This window comes from Triticum aestivum, chromosome 7B, assembly GCF_018294505.1.
Source record: "Triticum aestivum cultivar Chinese Spring chromosome 7B, IWGSC CS RefSeq v2.1, whole genome shotgun sequence".
Taxonomy (NCBI): domain Eukaryota; kingdom Viridiplantae; phylum Streptophyta; class Magnoliopsida; order Poales; family Poaceae; genus Triticum; species Triticum aestivum.
Window position 1 is genome coordinate 418,524,170 of NC_057813.1, and position 14,562 is coordinate 418,538,731.

A 14,562-nucleotide genomic window follows, 5' to 3' on the forward strand; every position below is an offset into this window, starting at 1 on the left:
AGTCCTGATTACCTGCGATCATGGAGGCCGACAGTTGGCCTCCTTTGGGCTATAAGTACGGAGAGGCGTGAGCCCCCACAGTCCATCTCTTCTTGCTCTGCTCCTTCTTCCTTGCTCCTCCTCCATCTTGACGCCAATGGCACCGATCTGCCGATTCTCAGCCGAGGAGAAAGGAAAGGCCCCAAGAGAGGGGCCCGACCCGCTCCCGCCGAAGAAGCGGCCGGTCCCTAGCCGCCGCAATGAGGTTGCTCGGCCGGAGACGTCGAGGCCTTGGTACGAGCGGCCACCTCCTGGGTTTTCGCTGCCTTTGTACGCACGGGCCAAGGGCCCTAGAGAATAAGACGCCGAGCGGCGCCGCCAGCGCCATCCGCGATGCCGACGAGTCACGGTGATGCGCGTCGTCGCTCCTAGAGTCCATGCCGCGGACTCCTCTCGCAGCCTCCAAGGCCCGAGCCTCGGCAGTCTCCCCCATGATGGGGGTCTGGAGCACCTCCACGTTGCGGTGGAGCAACTCTTCCCTCTGCTGTGAATTGATAGGTTGGGGCTCGTACTCATCATGGTCATACGATGGACCGTCACTGTTGGGGATATAACTATTTGTGTAAGCCGCCCGGGAGGGGCCGGGTTACACAAAGAAGACTCACCAGAAAGAAGCCCAAGACCAAGCATGAAGATGGCGGTTCAATAAAGGGCCTAAGGCCCACAGGCGACTTAAGGCCCGTTGTAGTAAACCGCCACCATGGCATGACTTGTATCATAAGGTAGATTTAACTAGTCACCGAGCCGGACACTGTTTATAAGCCGGCCGAGACTCTGTAAGCCACATGGCGTCAACCCGTGTATATAAGGGGACGACCTGCTGGCGGCTTAGGGCAAGAAACAACTCATTGAGAACCAGGCATAGCGTATCTCGCTCCCTGGTCATCGAATCATCAATACCAGCCCAACTAGACGTAGGCCTTACCTTCACCGTAAGGGGCCGAACTAGTATAAACCTCTTGTGTCCTTTGTCCCGATTAACCCCTTCAAGCTTCCTAGTTGCGATGGCTCCACAACTAAGTCCTTTCACGAGGACATCTGACGTGACAATTCCATGACAGTTGGCGCCCACCATGGTGCCAGCGCACGGTGGATTTGAGTTCTTGAAGGGCAACTTCGAAGGGCTCAAGGGATACGTAGTGGGGCGGATGACCAAGAGTCGTCGCGGCAAGATCTACATCGATGACAAAGGCTGGGGCCCCGACGCCGTCTCAATTGAGTATGGGTACCGGGTCCCCTTTGGTGGAATCCACGTGTTCATCGGCCGGATTGGTGAGCCGGGCCCTGAGCCGGACAACTGCGCCGACCTCGTCGAGACAGCTCAGCGTGCGAGGAAGAACCGGGTTCAACCTGTCATGAAGCGTGCCTTCATGGGTTGGATCCACGAAGAGAAACTTTCTGAAGGATCTGAAGATGGTGGTGAGACGGCCGTCCCCTCGGACGATAACTCGTCCACCGGTTCAACAGATTCGTTATACTAAGTGCAAGACGGAGTGCTTGGGGGCTGTTCCGATGGCACTAGTATTCTGGACCCCTATGAGCCGCCAAGATGGGCAGGAGTCTTCATGGCTGGGACTCAACCCGGCCAAAATTCTACGGCCGCGCTACAGCAATAACATCCGGCACGGGGGCAGCCGGGGCAGGAGGGCCTGTGCGCCCGCAGGCTCAGGTGCTGATAGATCTCATAGACAAGATTACGGCCCTGTTAACTGCCACGGTTATTCCTGCAAACGTGCGTGAGGAGATAGTTCGGGCCAAGGAGGCCTTGGCAGCCGAGGACACTAGATTAGCCACAGAGCGGGCGGCTCTAGATGCACGGGCGCAACAGCTACAGTCAGAAGCTTACCAGCTCACGGTGAGCCTAAACGCGTCTAATGAGGTGATGAGGAGGAGACATCAGAAAACCCAGTCCCGTTTACCTCTGAAGTACGACCCTCGGATTCTTTTCGCTACACCCGGGGCCGGCCCAAGTAACCCGCCAGAGACTAATCAGTTTATGACAGCCGGAGCAGGAGGGCCGGCTCAGCCTCGGGAGATGCCACCTCCTCATGGGAGAATGGCACCACCACGTTATGTGCCGATACCACCGGGTCACTTTTCCAACCCCATGGAGAACTTAATCGCGACATCAGCATGCTTGGCGGCTCTTCCCGTGGACGGTGATGACCCGACAGCAGTGGAGACCCAAAGGGTCAGAGAACTTCTCCAGACGGCCTTGGCTCAGCAAGAGACCTATTCTTACAGCCGGGACATGATTCATTCAACTCCTCTGCCTTAGTTAGCACCGCCTCGTCAAAACCGGAGTCCGAGTTAGAGCAGGCACATGGAGTCTAAAGCTTTGTCAAGCAACGCCCAGCGCCGTAACCAACCCGGTGGCTATAATCCGGTACAGGACCAAATACGTCAGGAGAACGAGTGGGCAGCTCAGCTAGCGGCTCAACAGATGGCTCATCACGATTTCCCAGAGTATCCGACGACTTCCATTGAGACAGGAGTAGCCACTAGAACCGGCTGTGTTCCTTGTCTAGTACTGGCTCTGCGTAGTGTGAGCCTACCCAAGGACTTCAAGGGACCTCGAAAGGTGCGGAACTACACGGCCGACTTAAAACTCGGAGTGTGGATCGAAAGTTATGAGATGGCCATGGAGCTGTTGGAGGTCAGCGACGGAGCGATGGCTAAGTATTTCACCATGATGTTAGATAGAACGGCCCGGTCCTGGTTAAAGGGTTTGCCACCCAATTCCATTGGTTCATGGGCAGAGTTAAAAGCCAGTTTCATCCATAACTTCAAAGACACTTGTAAGCAGTCTATGTCGATTGTAGATTTGACAAATTGTAAGCAGGAGGAGGGTGAATCTACGACTCATTGGGTACGCCGGGTCAAGGAGATAATACATTCATCTGACAAGATGGATGCCGGCTCTGCAGTCCTCATGTTGGAGAAGAATTGCCGTTTTGAGCCGCCGAGGCAGAAACTGGGGCGCCTTAAGCGTGATTGCAACGATATGGGTACACTGATGGCGGCTTTAGTCAAATATGTCGACTCTGATAGTACCAAGGACCCCGCGTCTGATGAGGAAAAGACCGGGAAGGGAAAGAAGAACGGCAATGGGAAGGGTCAGCAGCATAACCCAACGAATCAAGGAGGCAATAAGCGTAAGGAGGATGGTAACCCGGAGTTTGTAGCCAATGCCAATACACAAGGTAACAATCAGAGACATAAGTGCAAGCCGCCTCGATCCGACGGGTCAGGCCCATCTCTTGAGCAGCTACTCAATGAGCCCTGCCCGAGGCACGACACCCGGGAGCGACCTGCCACCCACCTATGGAAGGATTGCGCGATCATGAAGGCGTTTAAGAATTCCAACACCTTTGACGGCAATCATGGGTCCGGCGGTGGCTCAGGGGCTGGCAGTTTTCATGGCCCGGATGGTGGTTCAAGTTCCGGCTTTCAGGGACATCAAGGCGGCTATAATCAACAGCAGTTTGGTCAAGGAGAGCAGCAGCAGCAGCAGTTGGGTTATCAGAGCCATCCAAAGCAGTTGAATAGTGGGCAGTATCACGTGTTTACCACTAGCTTATGCAAACGTGACCAGAAGGTTCATGAGAGGGCCGTAAATTCTGTTGAGCCGGCAGTTCCTCGTTATTTGAGGTGGTCAGAACAACCCATTGTGTGGAGCAGACAAGATCACCCTCCACGGGTTGATAATCCGGGTCAATTAGCCTTGGTGGTAGCACCTCAGGTTGGTGGATATAAATTCACTAAGGTACTCATGGACGGAGGTAGCAGCATCAATATCCTCTATTATGAGACCTTTCGACGCATGGGGTTGACTGATAAGAATTTGAGGACATCCAACACTATTTTCCATGGAGTGGTTCCTGGTAAATCGGCTTACCCAGTTGGCAAGATTGAACTAGAAGTGGCCTTTGGAGATGAATATGATTCCAGGGATGAGAAACTAACGTTTGAAGTGGTCAAAATCAGGAGCCCGTATCATGCTCTGTTTGGGCGGCCGGCTTATGCTAAGTTCATGGCACGACCGTGTTACGTCTATTTGCAGCTCAAGATGCCAGGTCACAAGGGCACCATCACTATGCATGGAAGTCGAAAGGTAGCCTTGGAGTGTGAAGAAGGCGACGCGGCTTATGCTGAGTCTGCCTGTGCAGCGGAAGAGCTCAAATTTTATCAAGACAATGTTGGCCCGGCAGATATGACCTCCCTGAAGAAACCAACTAAAGAGCATGACCCAGCGTTGAAGTTTAAATCGGCCGCTGAGAGGAAGCTTGTTGATTTCACCCCAGGCGACTCTTCTAAGCAGTTCAGCATCAGTACCAATTTGGATCCTAAATAGGAAAGCGCGCTCATCGACTTCATCCGTGAGAACGGGGACATCTTTGCATGGAAACCTTCTGACATGCCGGGTGTACCGAGGGAACTCGCTGAGCACACTCTCAATATTGATCCGAAGTATAAGCCGGTCAGGCAGTTCCTTCGACGGTTTAACAAAGAGAGACGGAAAGCTATTGGAGAGGAAGTCGCCCGGCTCTTAGCGGCCGGGTTCATTGTTGACGTTTTTCACCCAGAGTGGTTGGCTAACCCGGTGCTTGTGCTTAAAAAGAACGGCACCTGGCGGATGTGTGTGGACTACACGGACTTAAACAAGGCTTGTCCGGCTGATCCCTTTGCTCTCCCCCGTATTGATCAAATCATTGATGCTACGGCAGGTTGTGAACGTTTGAGCTTCTTGGATGCTTACTCTGGTTATCATCAGATCAAAATGGCAGTTAAGGACCAGGAGAAGACGGCTTTCATCACTCTGTTTGGAGCCTTCTATTATGTCTCTATGCCGTTTGTACTCAAGAGTGCTCAGGCGACTTATCAGCGATGTGTGCAGAACTGTCTACATGATCAAATCGGGCGTAATGTTCATGCTTATGTCGATGACATCGTGGTGAAGTCCGGAGAGAAGGAAACCTTGATATCCGACTTAAAAGAGACCTTTGATAATCTCCGGTTTTATAAGATGTTGCTTAACCCGGCCAAGTGTGTGTTTGGTGTACCTGCAGGCAAGCTCTTGGGTTTTTTGGTATCGAACTGAGGCATTGAAGCTAATCCGGAGAAGATTAAGGCAATTACCTCTCTGGCTAAACCGGCGTGCATCAATAATGTTCAGCGACTGGCGGGTCGTGTTGCCGCTTTAAGCCGGTTCATAAGTCGGTTAGGTGAGAAGGCCCTACCACTGTATCAGATGATGAAGAAAACAAACACTTTTGTCTGGAGTGATGCTGCAGATGCTGCCTTTGAAGACTTGAAGAGGCAATTGTCTGAACCACCGGTTCTTGCGGCTCCCATTGATAAAGAGCCGTTGTTGTTATACGTGGCTGCTAATTCACGAGCCGTCAGTGTTGCGATCGTGGTGGAGCTTAAGGAAGCTGGTAAAGAGCATCCGGTTCAACGGCCGGTTTATTATATCAGTGAGGTGCTTATTGAGTCTAAAGAAAGGTATCCACACTGGCAGAAACTTGTTTATGGAGTGTTTATGGCAAACCGGAAGTTGAAGCAGTACTTTCAGAGTCATCCTATAATTGTGGTAAGTTCTGCCCCCTTAGGAGACATCATCCAGAATAGGGAGGCCATAGGACGGGTCGCCGAGTGGGCTATTGAGCTTGGGCCTCACGGTTTGAAGTACATGCCGCGTACTGCTATTAAGTCTCAGGACTTGGTGGACTTTATCAACGATTGGACAGAGTTGCAGGCACCTGAGGAGAAGCCAGATAACACATATTGGACTATTCACTTTGACGGGTCCAGGCAGCTAGAAGGCTCGGGGGCTGGAGTTGTTTTAACTTCCCCTCGAGGTGACAAAATTTTGTTATGTGCTCCGGCTTATGTTTCCTTGTACTAACAATGCAGCTGAGTATGAGGCCTTACTCCATGGTCTCCGGATGGCCAAGGAGATGAACTTAAGTCGGGTAAGGTGTTTGGGAGACTCAGACCTCGTGGCTCAACAGGTGTCAGGCAAGTGGGATTCCAAGGATCCCCTTATGGCGGCTTATCGTCGTGAAGTAGATGTTGTGGCTGGTCACTTCAAAGGTTATCAAGTGGAGCACATTGATCGAAGGAAGAATGAGGCGACTAATGCTTTAAGCCGGTTGGGATCTCAACGTAAGCTAGTGCCGCCTAACACCTTTCTCGATGTTTTGCATAATCCTTCTGTCAAGGTGCCTACAGAGGAAGAGCTAGCAGTGCCAGACCCGGAGGCACAACTGGTGGCAGCTCTCCACATCATCCCAGATTGGACGGTACCATATTTTGTCTATATGACCCGGGGAGAGTTCCCTGAGGACGAGACCTTGGCAAGGCAAATCGTCAGGCGGTCCAAATCTATGACGATTGTTCATGGTGAGTTACATCACCGAAGTGTCACTAGGGCGTTTCAGCTTTGTGTGTCGCCTGCAGAGGGTCAATAGATACTTCGTGAGATCCACGAAGGAGATTGTGGTCATCATGCCGGGTCAAAATCCCTCGTGGCTAAGGCTTTCCGTCATGGTTTCTGCTAGCTGATGGCTCACGCTGATGCGGAGGATCTGGTCAGTAAATGTGATGGTTGTCAGAAGTTTTCACGACGAGCTCATGTGCCAGCTCAAGAATTGAGGATGATCCCAATCACTTGGTTGTTCGCAGTCTGGGAGCTTGACATGGTTGCGCCTTTCAGGAGGTCTAAGGATAAAAAGACGCATCTCCTGGTAGCAGTGGATAAGTTTACAAAGTGGGTTGAGGCAGAGCCAGTCAGTAAGTGTGATGCAGCCACGGCGGTTCAGTTCATGAAAAAGGTGATCTTTTGTTTTGGTTTCCCACACAGCATTATAACTGATAATAGCACTAATCTATCCAAGGGTGCCATGGAAGAGTTCTTCAACGAGAACATATCCGGCTTGATGTTTCGGCTGTTGCTCATCCTCAATCCAATGGTCAAGCAGAAAGAGCTAATCAAGAGATCCTGAAAGGTATGAAGCCCCGGCTCTTTGTCCCCTTACAGCGAACTCCAGGTTGTTGGGTGGAGGAGTTACCTTCTGTACTGTCGAGCATCAACACTACGCCTAATAGATCTACATGCTACACCTTTCTTCATGGCGTATGGTGCAGAGGCGGTCCTGCCAAGTGACATCTGGCATGATTCACCCCGCGTGGCGGCTTACGTTGAGGCTGACAACGAAGAAGCTCGTCAGGATGCACTTGACTTGTTGGATGAGGAGCGAGACTTGGCAATAGCCCGCTCGGCGATTTATCAACAAGACCTGCGCCGCTATCACAGCCGCTGGGTTAGGAGCAGAACCTTTCAGGAAGGCGACTTGGTGCTCCGGCTCATTCAGGATCAGTCTGATATGCACAAGCTATCCCCACCTTGGGAAGGACCCTTTGTGGTCAGCAAGAATCTGCACAACGGGTCATACTACTTCATCGATGTTCGAGAGCACAAAGACTCACGTAAGTCGGAGGAGGAGACCCGCCGGCCATGGAATGTTGCTCATCTCCGGCCTTACTATACTTAAACCACCAACTTTCAAGATGTATATATTTTGACGACGTATATATTATATAAAGAAATAAAGCAGGACCTCTATCCTTTTTTACCCTCAAAGGTTCATGTGTCTTTTTTATCAGGTGGTGGAGACAACCAACAGGGAGCGGATCACATCTGAATCCGGCTTTCCCTTTGGTATGGCTTATGATCATATCCGAATCTAGCCATGGTCACCTGGGGGCTTCCTATTCAAACATAGGCCGTATTCGAACCAAAGAGAACATAGCTGTCGATACCCACTTGATCGGCATACTGCCAAACCCACTTGGGGGCTTCTTGATCATATTTGAATCACAGCTTAACCCCTTTCGGTCTGACGTGGATCGTATTCGAATCAGCGTCATTAAACAACTCTTATGGTCACTTGGGGGCTTCCTGTTCAAACATAGGTCATATTCGAACCAAAGAGAACATAGCTGTCGATACCCACTTGTCCGGCATCGCCAAAGCCACTGGGGGCTATATGATCGTATCCGAATCTTAGCTTAACCCCTTTGGAACTGTTTACTGATCGTATTCGAATCAGAAGCCTGTAAATGTTGTTTATTATCCATCATAAGCATAATTATTTTGACCATCTTGAGTATTCGAATCAGAGACCTTCTTGAAAGCATTATGAGATAGTTTTTGATTCTTCCGGCTTAATATTGAACACTCCAGGTTGTTAAGTGTCAGGTGAACATCATATAAGCAGGAAAGATTATCAAAGGGATCGCAGGTATGCTGTTATGATTATGTTTTACAAATATAGTCATAAACCGGCATGTATATGATGTCTTTGGTTCGTGTTCCGGGTTATCAATACTTTATGTGACCCCCGACGCGATAAACCGCCAAGGGAATTTTTGCTTGTTTTATGTGCAGGATAAGGCAAGCAAATTTAAACGTCAAGGAAATAAACGATCAACATAAGCCAGAAATATATAGCGATGGCGGCTTACGAAAGTATTAAGCGCTAGGAACATGCGCGAAGGCATGGCAAACATCGAGAAGTTTTTTCTACCCTGTTACAAGACTCCCCGAGTCTGAATAAATGAAGCATTGTTGTTTGCAAAACGCCTGGCGATTCACTCCTTCGGCGGGCTTGAAGATTCTGGGTTATCCTTCTCCGCCTCTCCGTCGGTTGCTTTGTCTTGGAAGGTTGACGAGGCCCAGTCAATGCCACTCAAGGCTTCAAACTCAGCTTCATCATCTATTAAACCGGCCGGGTCCACTTCAGGGGAAAAAGTATGATTACGAGTTGGAGGGATTAAGCTGACTTGATCATATGGAGTGTTTGGAATTCTCCGGTTCTCACTGTCATAGCCCGGCGAATACTTGGTAAGGTCAGTGTCATTCCCAATGGGGGATCCAAGGGGCGTATGATTTTGACACAGGCGGTGAAATCTTGATCATCAAATACGGTCCCATCTTCTTTTAGACTCGGGTATCCAAGGGCGAGGTCGATCAGGTCTAGTTCTAGAATCCATGCCTTTGCCCAGCTCAATGCGGCTACGGCCCCGGCTCTTGAAGATGCCTGCCTTAAATCCTGGATCTGCTGAGGTAGCACAGTGAGACACTTCAGCACGTCTTGTAGAAGGCGGGGAGTGGTATTTGATAAAGCTACAACGGCCAAAGCACGTTGTGACCCAATGTACAGTTGCTCCACTAGAGTGTAGACCGCCTTAAGTTTGATCAGCATGTTCTGCTTAAGGTGGGTGCTCCTGGGGCCCGTGTATTTGCAAATATAAAAGTGAGCCGGAGATAACGATTACAATAGTCATTAAAGGAAGGATTACAATATTTGAGGTTATGTACAATAACTTACCAAAGATGGCTGAGACCATTTGAGATATCTGGTGTTTTAATTCGGACAGCTCAATTGTTGCTTCTGCAAGTGATGCCTCTGCCGTCTCGGCCTGGGTGACCAGTGAAGCCTTCTCATCAGCCCCGATTTTCTTCTCTGACTCAAAATTCTTCTTCAACTTCTCTTGTTCAGATACGCTAAATTCAAATTTTGAGTTCGCTTTCTGAGTTTCAAGTTCTTGAGCTGACAGACGGCACTTCAAGTCAGCAATCTCCGAGTCAAATTGACTTATGGTGGCCTGCATTGATACCGGGTTATGGTAAGAATCATGGTAAGATAACATTTAAGTCCCAAGCACTTTACAAGTAAAGATACTTGACACTTGGGGGCTAATGTATGCTGAAGAATTTTTTAACCTACAATGCCGGGTCATGCATATTAAGTCTCAAGCACTTTACAAGTAAATATACTTGACACTTGGGGGCTAATGTCTATCGCAAGTTCAAACTATCATGCTGTAACCGGCTCAAATATTTTCTCTTTAAAACCGGACAAAACAATAATAAGCAGATCTCTAAGTCTACAGCATATTTATTAATAAGCAATAGACTTGGGGGCTATTAAAATAAGTATGATTCAGGAAATAGCATAAGTTATACCTCAGATTTGTGCTGTATTTGTTTCACCATGTCAATTTCCAGGTCACGACTATTATGCACTTGATTCAGATAGCCCGAGACTATATCACCAATGCTTAAGTGAGTATAATCAGTAATGTCCTGCTTGGCCTTTCGGCGTTCGGCAAGTTCTTCCTTGGTAGTACATTTGGCAAGGACAGTAGGTCGCCCCGGCTCAACAAACTGACTTTTCAGAAATTCAACTTCCGGGTCATTCGCCTTGACTGGGCTAGGAGCTTCCAGGTTATCGGAGCTGTTGAGGGTATCTTCGGCAGGCGGGTCAGAGGTTGGCACTGGAATATCAGAGTCCGGGTCAGGCGGCGGTTGATGGGAGGAACTGTCAGGAGCAGACATATCAAGCACCGGTTCAGTCACAACCGGGTCTTGGGACAGCTTATTCTTCTTTGTCCTCTTGCTGGGTTTCACTTGCATGCTGTCAACAAAGGTAGAAGGATGAATACTAAAGCATGAGTAAGGTAAAGCCAAAAGTAACTAAAGTTACAGTACCCGGGAGCAGTTTTGAAAGCCGGCATGTTTGATTGCATAGACTCGCCGGAGGAAGGAGAGGTATCCTGATAATTGGAGTCAGATGAATTGAGAGGTTGGCGAATTAAACCCGCCAAAGGTAAAATAGAACGTAAATCGGATATAACCTCAGTCCAACGCTTCCTAGTTACGTCAGGTAAGCCGGAGGAGAGTTCTGCATCCTTGTTGGTCCGAGTCTGCCTCCGGTTTTCAAGCTGTTGTTGCTTCAAAAGAAACAGAGGATCTTGATAAGCTAGAGGATGTGAAAATCTTACTTTCCGGGTCACCCTTCGGATTTTTTGCTTTGGCAAAGGCTCTGAGTCGGAGGAGATTATAGTTACCTCTTCGTCAACCGCTTGGCTGTTCCCTGTATCCTCCTGAAAGGAAAAAATGTCAATAAAATAAATGGCAAAGGATTTAAGAGAGTTAAGGATTACCTCTTCGTCATCCAAAGAAGTGTCATCCAATTTGAGTAAATCGGAGGCGCTGGGTTTCTTCTTCTTTGAAGTTCCCGTTTTAGCAGCTTTTCTTTCGGTTTTCTTGGCTGCCCTGGCTTGCTTGGCAGCCTCATGGTCATACTTGACCTTCCAGAAGTTGTCATTGGCCTGTGGAAAAAGATAAGGGATTATGAGTAAAAATAAGGTGTAACATATCAAGAATATTTATTGAGGTTGGTGACTCACTGCGGGGGCCGGGTTCTTCTTGCAGAAGGGAAGTAAGCCGAAGGCATTACTAGTCAATGTGCCCTCCTTCAGCAGCGACTGGGTCGTAGCTTCCACCACATCGTCTGGTAAGTCATCAGGGCTATGACACAGTGGATCATCGTTTTTGCCTGAATAAGTACACATTAAGCCAGGACGGCGGCTTAACGGAAGTACTCGCCAAGTGACCCAGACTCGGACCAGATCAATGCCGTTTAAGCCGTTTCCCAAAAGAGCTTTGATCTTCTTGATGGTGGGATAGAGAGGCAGACGCTCAATAGAGGTTAGTTTATCCGCTAGCGGATGGTTGGACTCAAGGTGCAGAGCGCGGAAGCCGGGCAGAGGGCTCTCATCAGCCGGCGAAGTGTCCTGACAATAGAACCACGTATGATTCCAATCTTTTGGATGACTCGGCAGTTCAGCATAAGGAAAAAGGTAATCTCTCCGCTGCTGAATTGAGATGCCGCCAAGTTCAAGGCTGGGTCCGTTGGCACGTTCATTTTGCCGGTTCAAGTAGAAAAGCTCTCTGAACAAAAGCAGATTTGGTTCTTCTCCCAGGTACGCCTCGCAGAAGACTTGGAAAATGCAAATATTTGACACAGAATTGGGTCCAATGTCTTGAGGTCTAAGGTCAAACAAATTCAAAACCTCCCTGAAGAATTTTGAACCGGGAGGGGAAATCCCCGGTTCATGTGATCTGTAAAAAAAAATCACCTCCCCTTCTTTGGGTTGAGGCTTCTCTTCAGACGGGTCAGGGGCACAATAAGACATGACCTCTTTCTTAGGCAGATGGCCAGACTTCACAAATTCAGACAGTTTACTCCTTGTGACTGTGGATGGGACCCAATTACAGGTCACAGGAGCCTTGGCCGCCTTAGGTGCCATGACAAAAATTGAGGCCTATGACAAAATAAGAGGTTCCGGTTCAAATATAACCCGGAGGAAAATATTTAAAACTAGTCAAGGTGGCGGCTTAAGAAGGGGCCTAATGATATATGGATAACTATGCAATAAATATTAAGCCGCTACAGGTGTCAAAGAGCAGTTAAACATATTCGACAGAAGCAGTTTTTTTTTACTTCCGGGTGAAACAAATAGGTTTCACAAGTTGCTGTTATTATTTTGGATCAAACAGCTGTTCTAAAAACAAAATTTTCTAGACCTAGAGCTGGCACAGATGAAGTTCAAGGGCTTGAACAAGGCCTCTATGCGACAGGAAGGGATCTACTTGCAATCAAAGTGGGTGAGAAATAGCTACCGCATCAGGTTTCTGCCATCTTTAAGATCAAAATGACGATGGTGAGCAAATCTACGAGGGGTTCCTAATGAGCAACGAAGAACACCGAAGAACTCGAAGGTCCTAATGCAGGTCTGAGGAGCAAGGAAGAGGAGACTTACGGGTGCAGGATTGCTGCGGAAGGTCGTCGCGTTTTTTCTGGTCAAACCAGGTTGATGCAGCGGCCTGAGTTGGTGAAGACAAGGAGATCTGCGACGGCGGCGGCGGCAGCGGAGCTCAAGCGGCAGAGGAGCAGCGAGAGGAAGAAGACGACTAAAGGAGGAGAATGGGAAGACCTAGGTCATGCCTATTTATAGGGAAAGGATGACTAAGACGGCGCGAGAAACGAGGAGATAAGCATTATTATCCAGCGGCCCCGACGCCTCGATTTTTGGAACGGTCAGTAAAGGCAAGGATCCGTTGGAGGATATGATGAAATAAAGAATGAATTTAAGTAAATATGACGTCACGGCGGGTTAACATGGATCCAAAAGATGACGTCATGGCGGGTTAAAGAAAACCTTTGCACAGTCAGAAGACTGAAGATTTATTTCTTAAGGTATTTTAAGATTGACATGAACAGGTTCAAATCAATCTGGGGCCTAATGTTGGGGATATAACTATTTGTGTAAGCCGCCCGGGAGGGGCCGGGTTACACAAAGAAGACTCACCAGAAAGAAGCCCAAGACCAAGCATGAAGATGGCGGTTCAATAAAGGGCCTAAGGCCCACAGGCGACTTAAGGCCCGTTGTAGTAATCCGCCACAATGGCATGACTTGTATCATAAGGTAGATTTAACTAGTCACCAAGCCGGACACTGTTTATAAGCCGGCCGAGACTCTGTAAGCCACAGGGCGTCAACCCGTGTATATAAGGGGACGACCTGCTGGCGGCTTAGGGCAAGAAACAACTCATCGAGAGCCGGGCATAGCGTATCTCGCTCCCTGGTCATCGAAACATCAATACCAACCCAACTAGACGTAGGCCTTACTTTCAGCGTAAGGGGCCGAACTAGTATAAACCTCTCGTGTCCTTTGTCCCGATTAACCCCTTTAAGCTTCCTAGTTGCGTTGGCTCCACAACTAAGTCCTTTCACGAGGACATCTGACATGACAATTCCACGACAGTCACCATCGCCGTTGCCACCGTTGCGGCGAAACCCGGGTGGGCTGCGACGAGAGTCGACCATGAGAACTTCTGACGCTGGGTCGCTGCTCCCTCGCTCGGAAAGAGTATCCACAGAGCCAATCGACGGGTCGAATGGTCCGTAGAGAAATTCATCGGGCTCGATCGCTGCGACTTGAGGGGTGGCCGTCTGGCGGGCCACTGCATGCTTTACCCACCGTTGGAGCCGAGACCGTCCGGATCGCTTGCGGTGGCGTCTAGCGGAGTGAGCGAATGATGCGAGAGCCGACCGATACGAGATTGACGGCTGGCGCAGAAGAACACCGTAGGCACTCGCGCAGAAGTGTGATGCCCCGCGGATCGGAAGAGCCTTGACATCGAGGGGGCTTCTTGAAGCTAGGCGGAGTCGTCAGGGACGAAAGTGAGCGCTCCGAGTCGGAACTCGCGACCCACAACCAAACCACCGCCGGAAACCATGTTGATGGAGATCGGAAAAAATGCAACCTCGCCGGAAGCCAAGATGCTTTGCCCCAAGGTGGGCGCCAACTGTCGTGGTACTAAGTCTGATAGTAAGAGTAGGGGGTACGTATGAGGAGGCAAGGCCCTAGCTACGACGAGATTGTACACACGAGTCTACGAGTTCATGCCCCTCTCGGACGAGGTAAAAGCCCTACCACTACTAGGGAAAAGCCTATACACAGAATCTTACCAGCAACGCTCTTCAAAATACCACGCTACTGCTATTTAGCAGTAGCGCGTGTACTCAAAACGCGCTGCTGACAGGAAAATAGCAGTAGCCCGTCCACCGCAAACAGCGCTACTGCTATAGTTGCCATGGCCTCGCC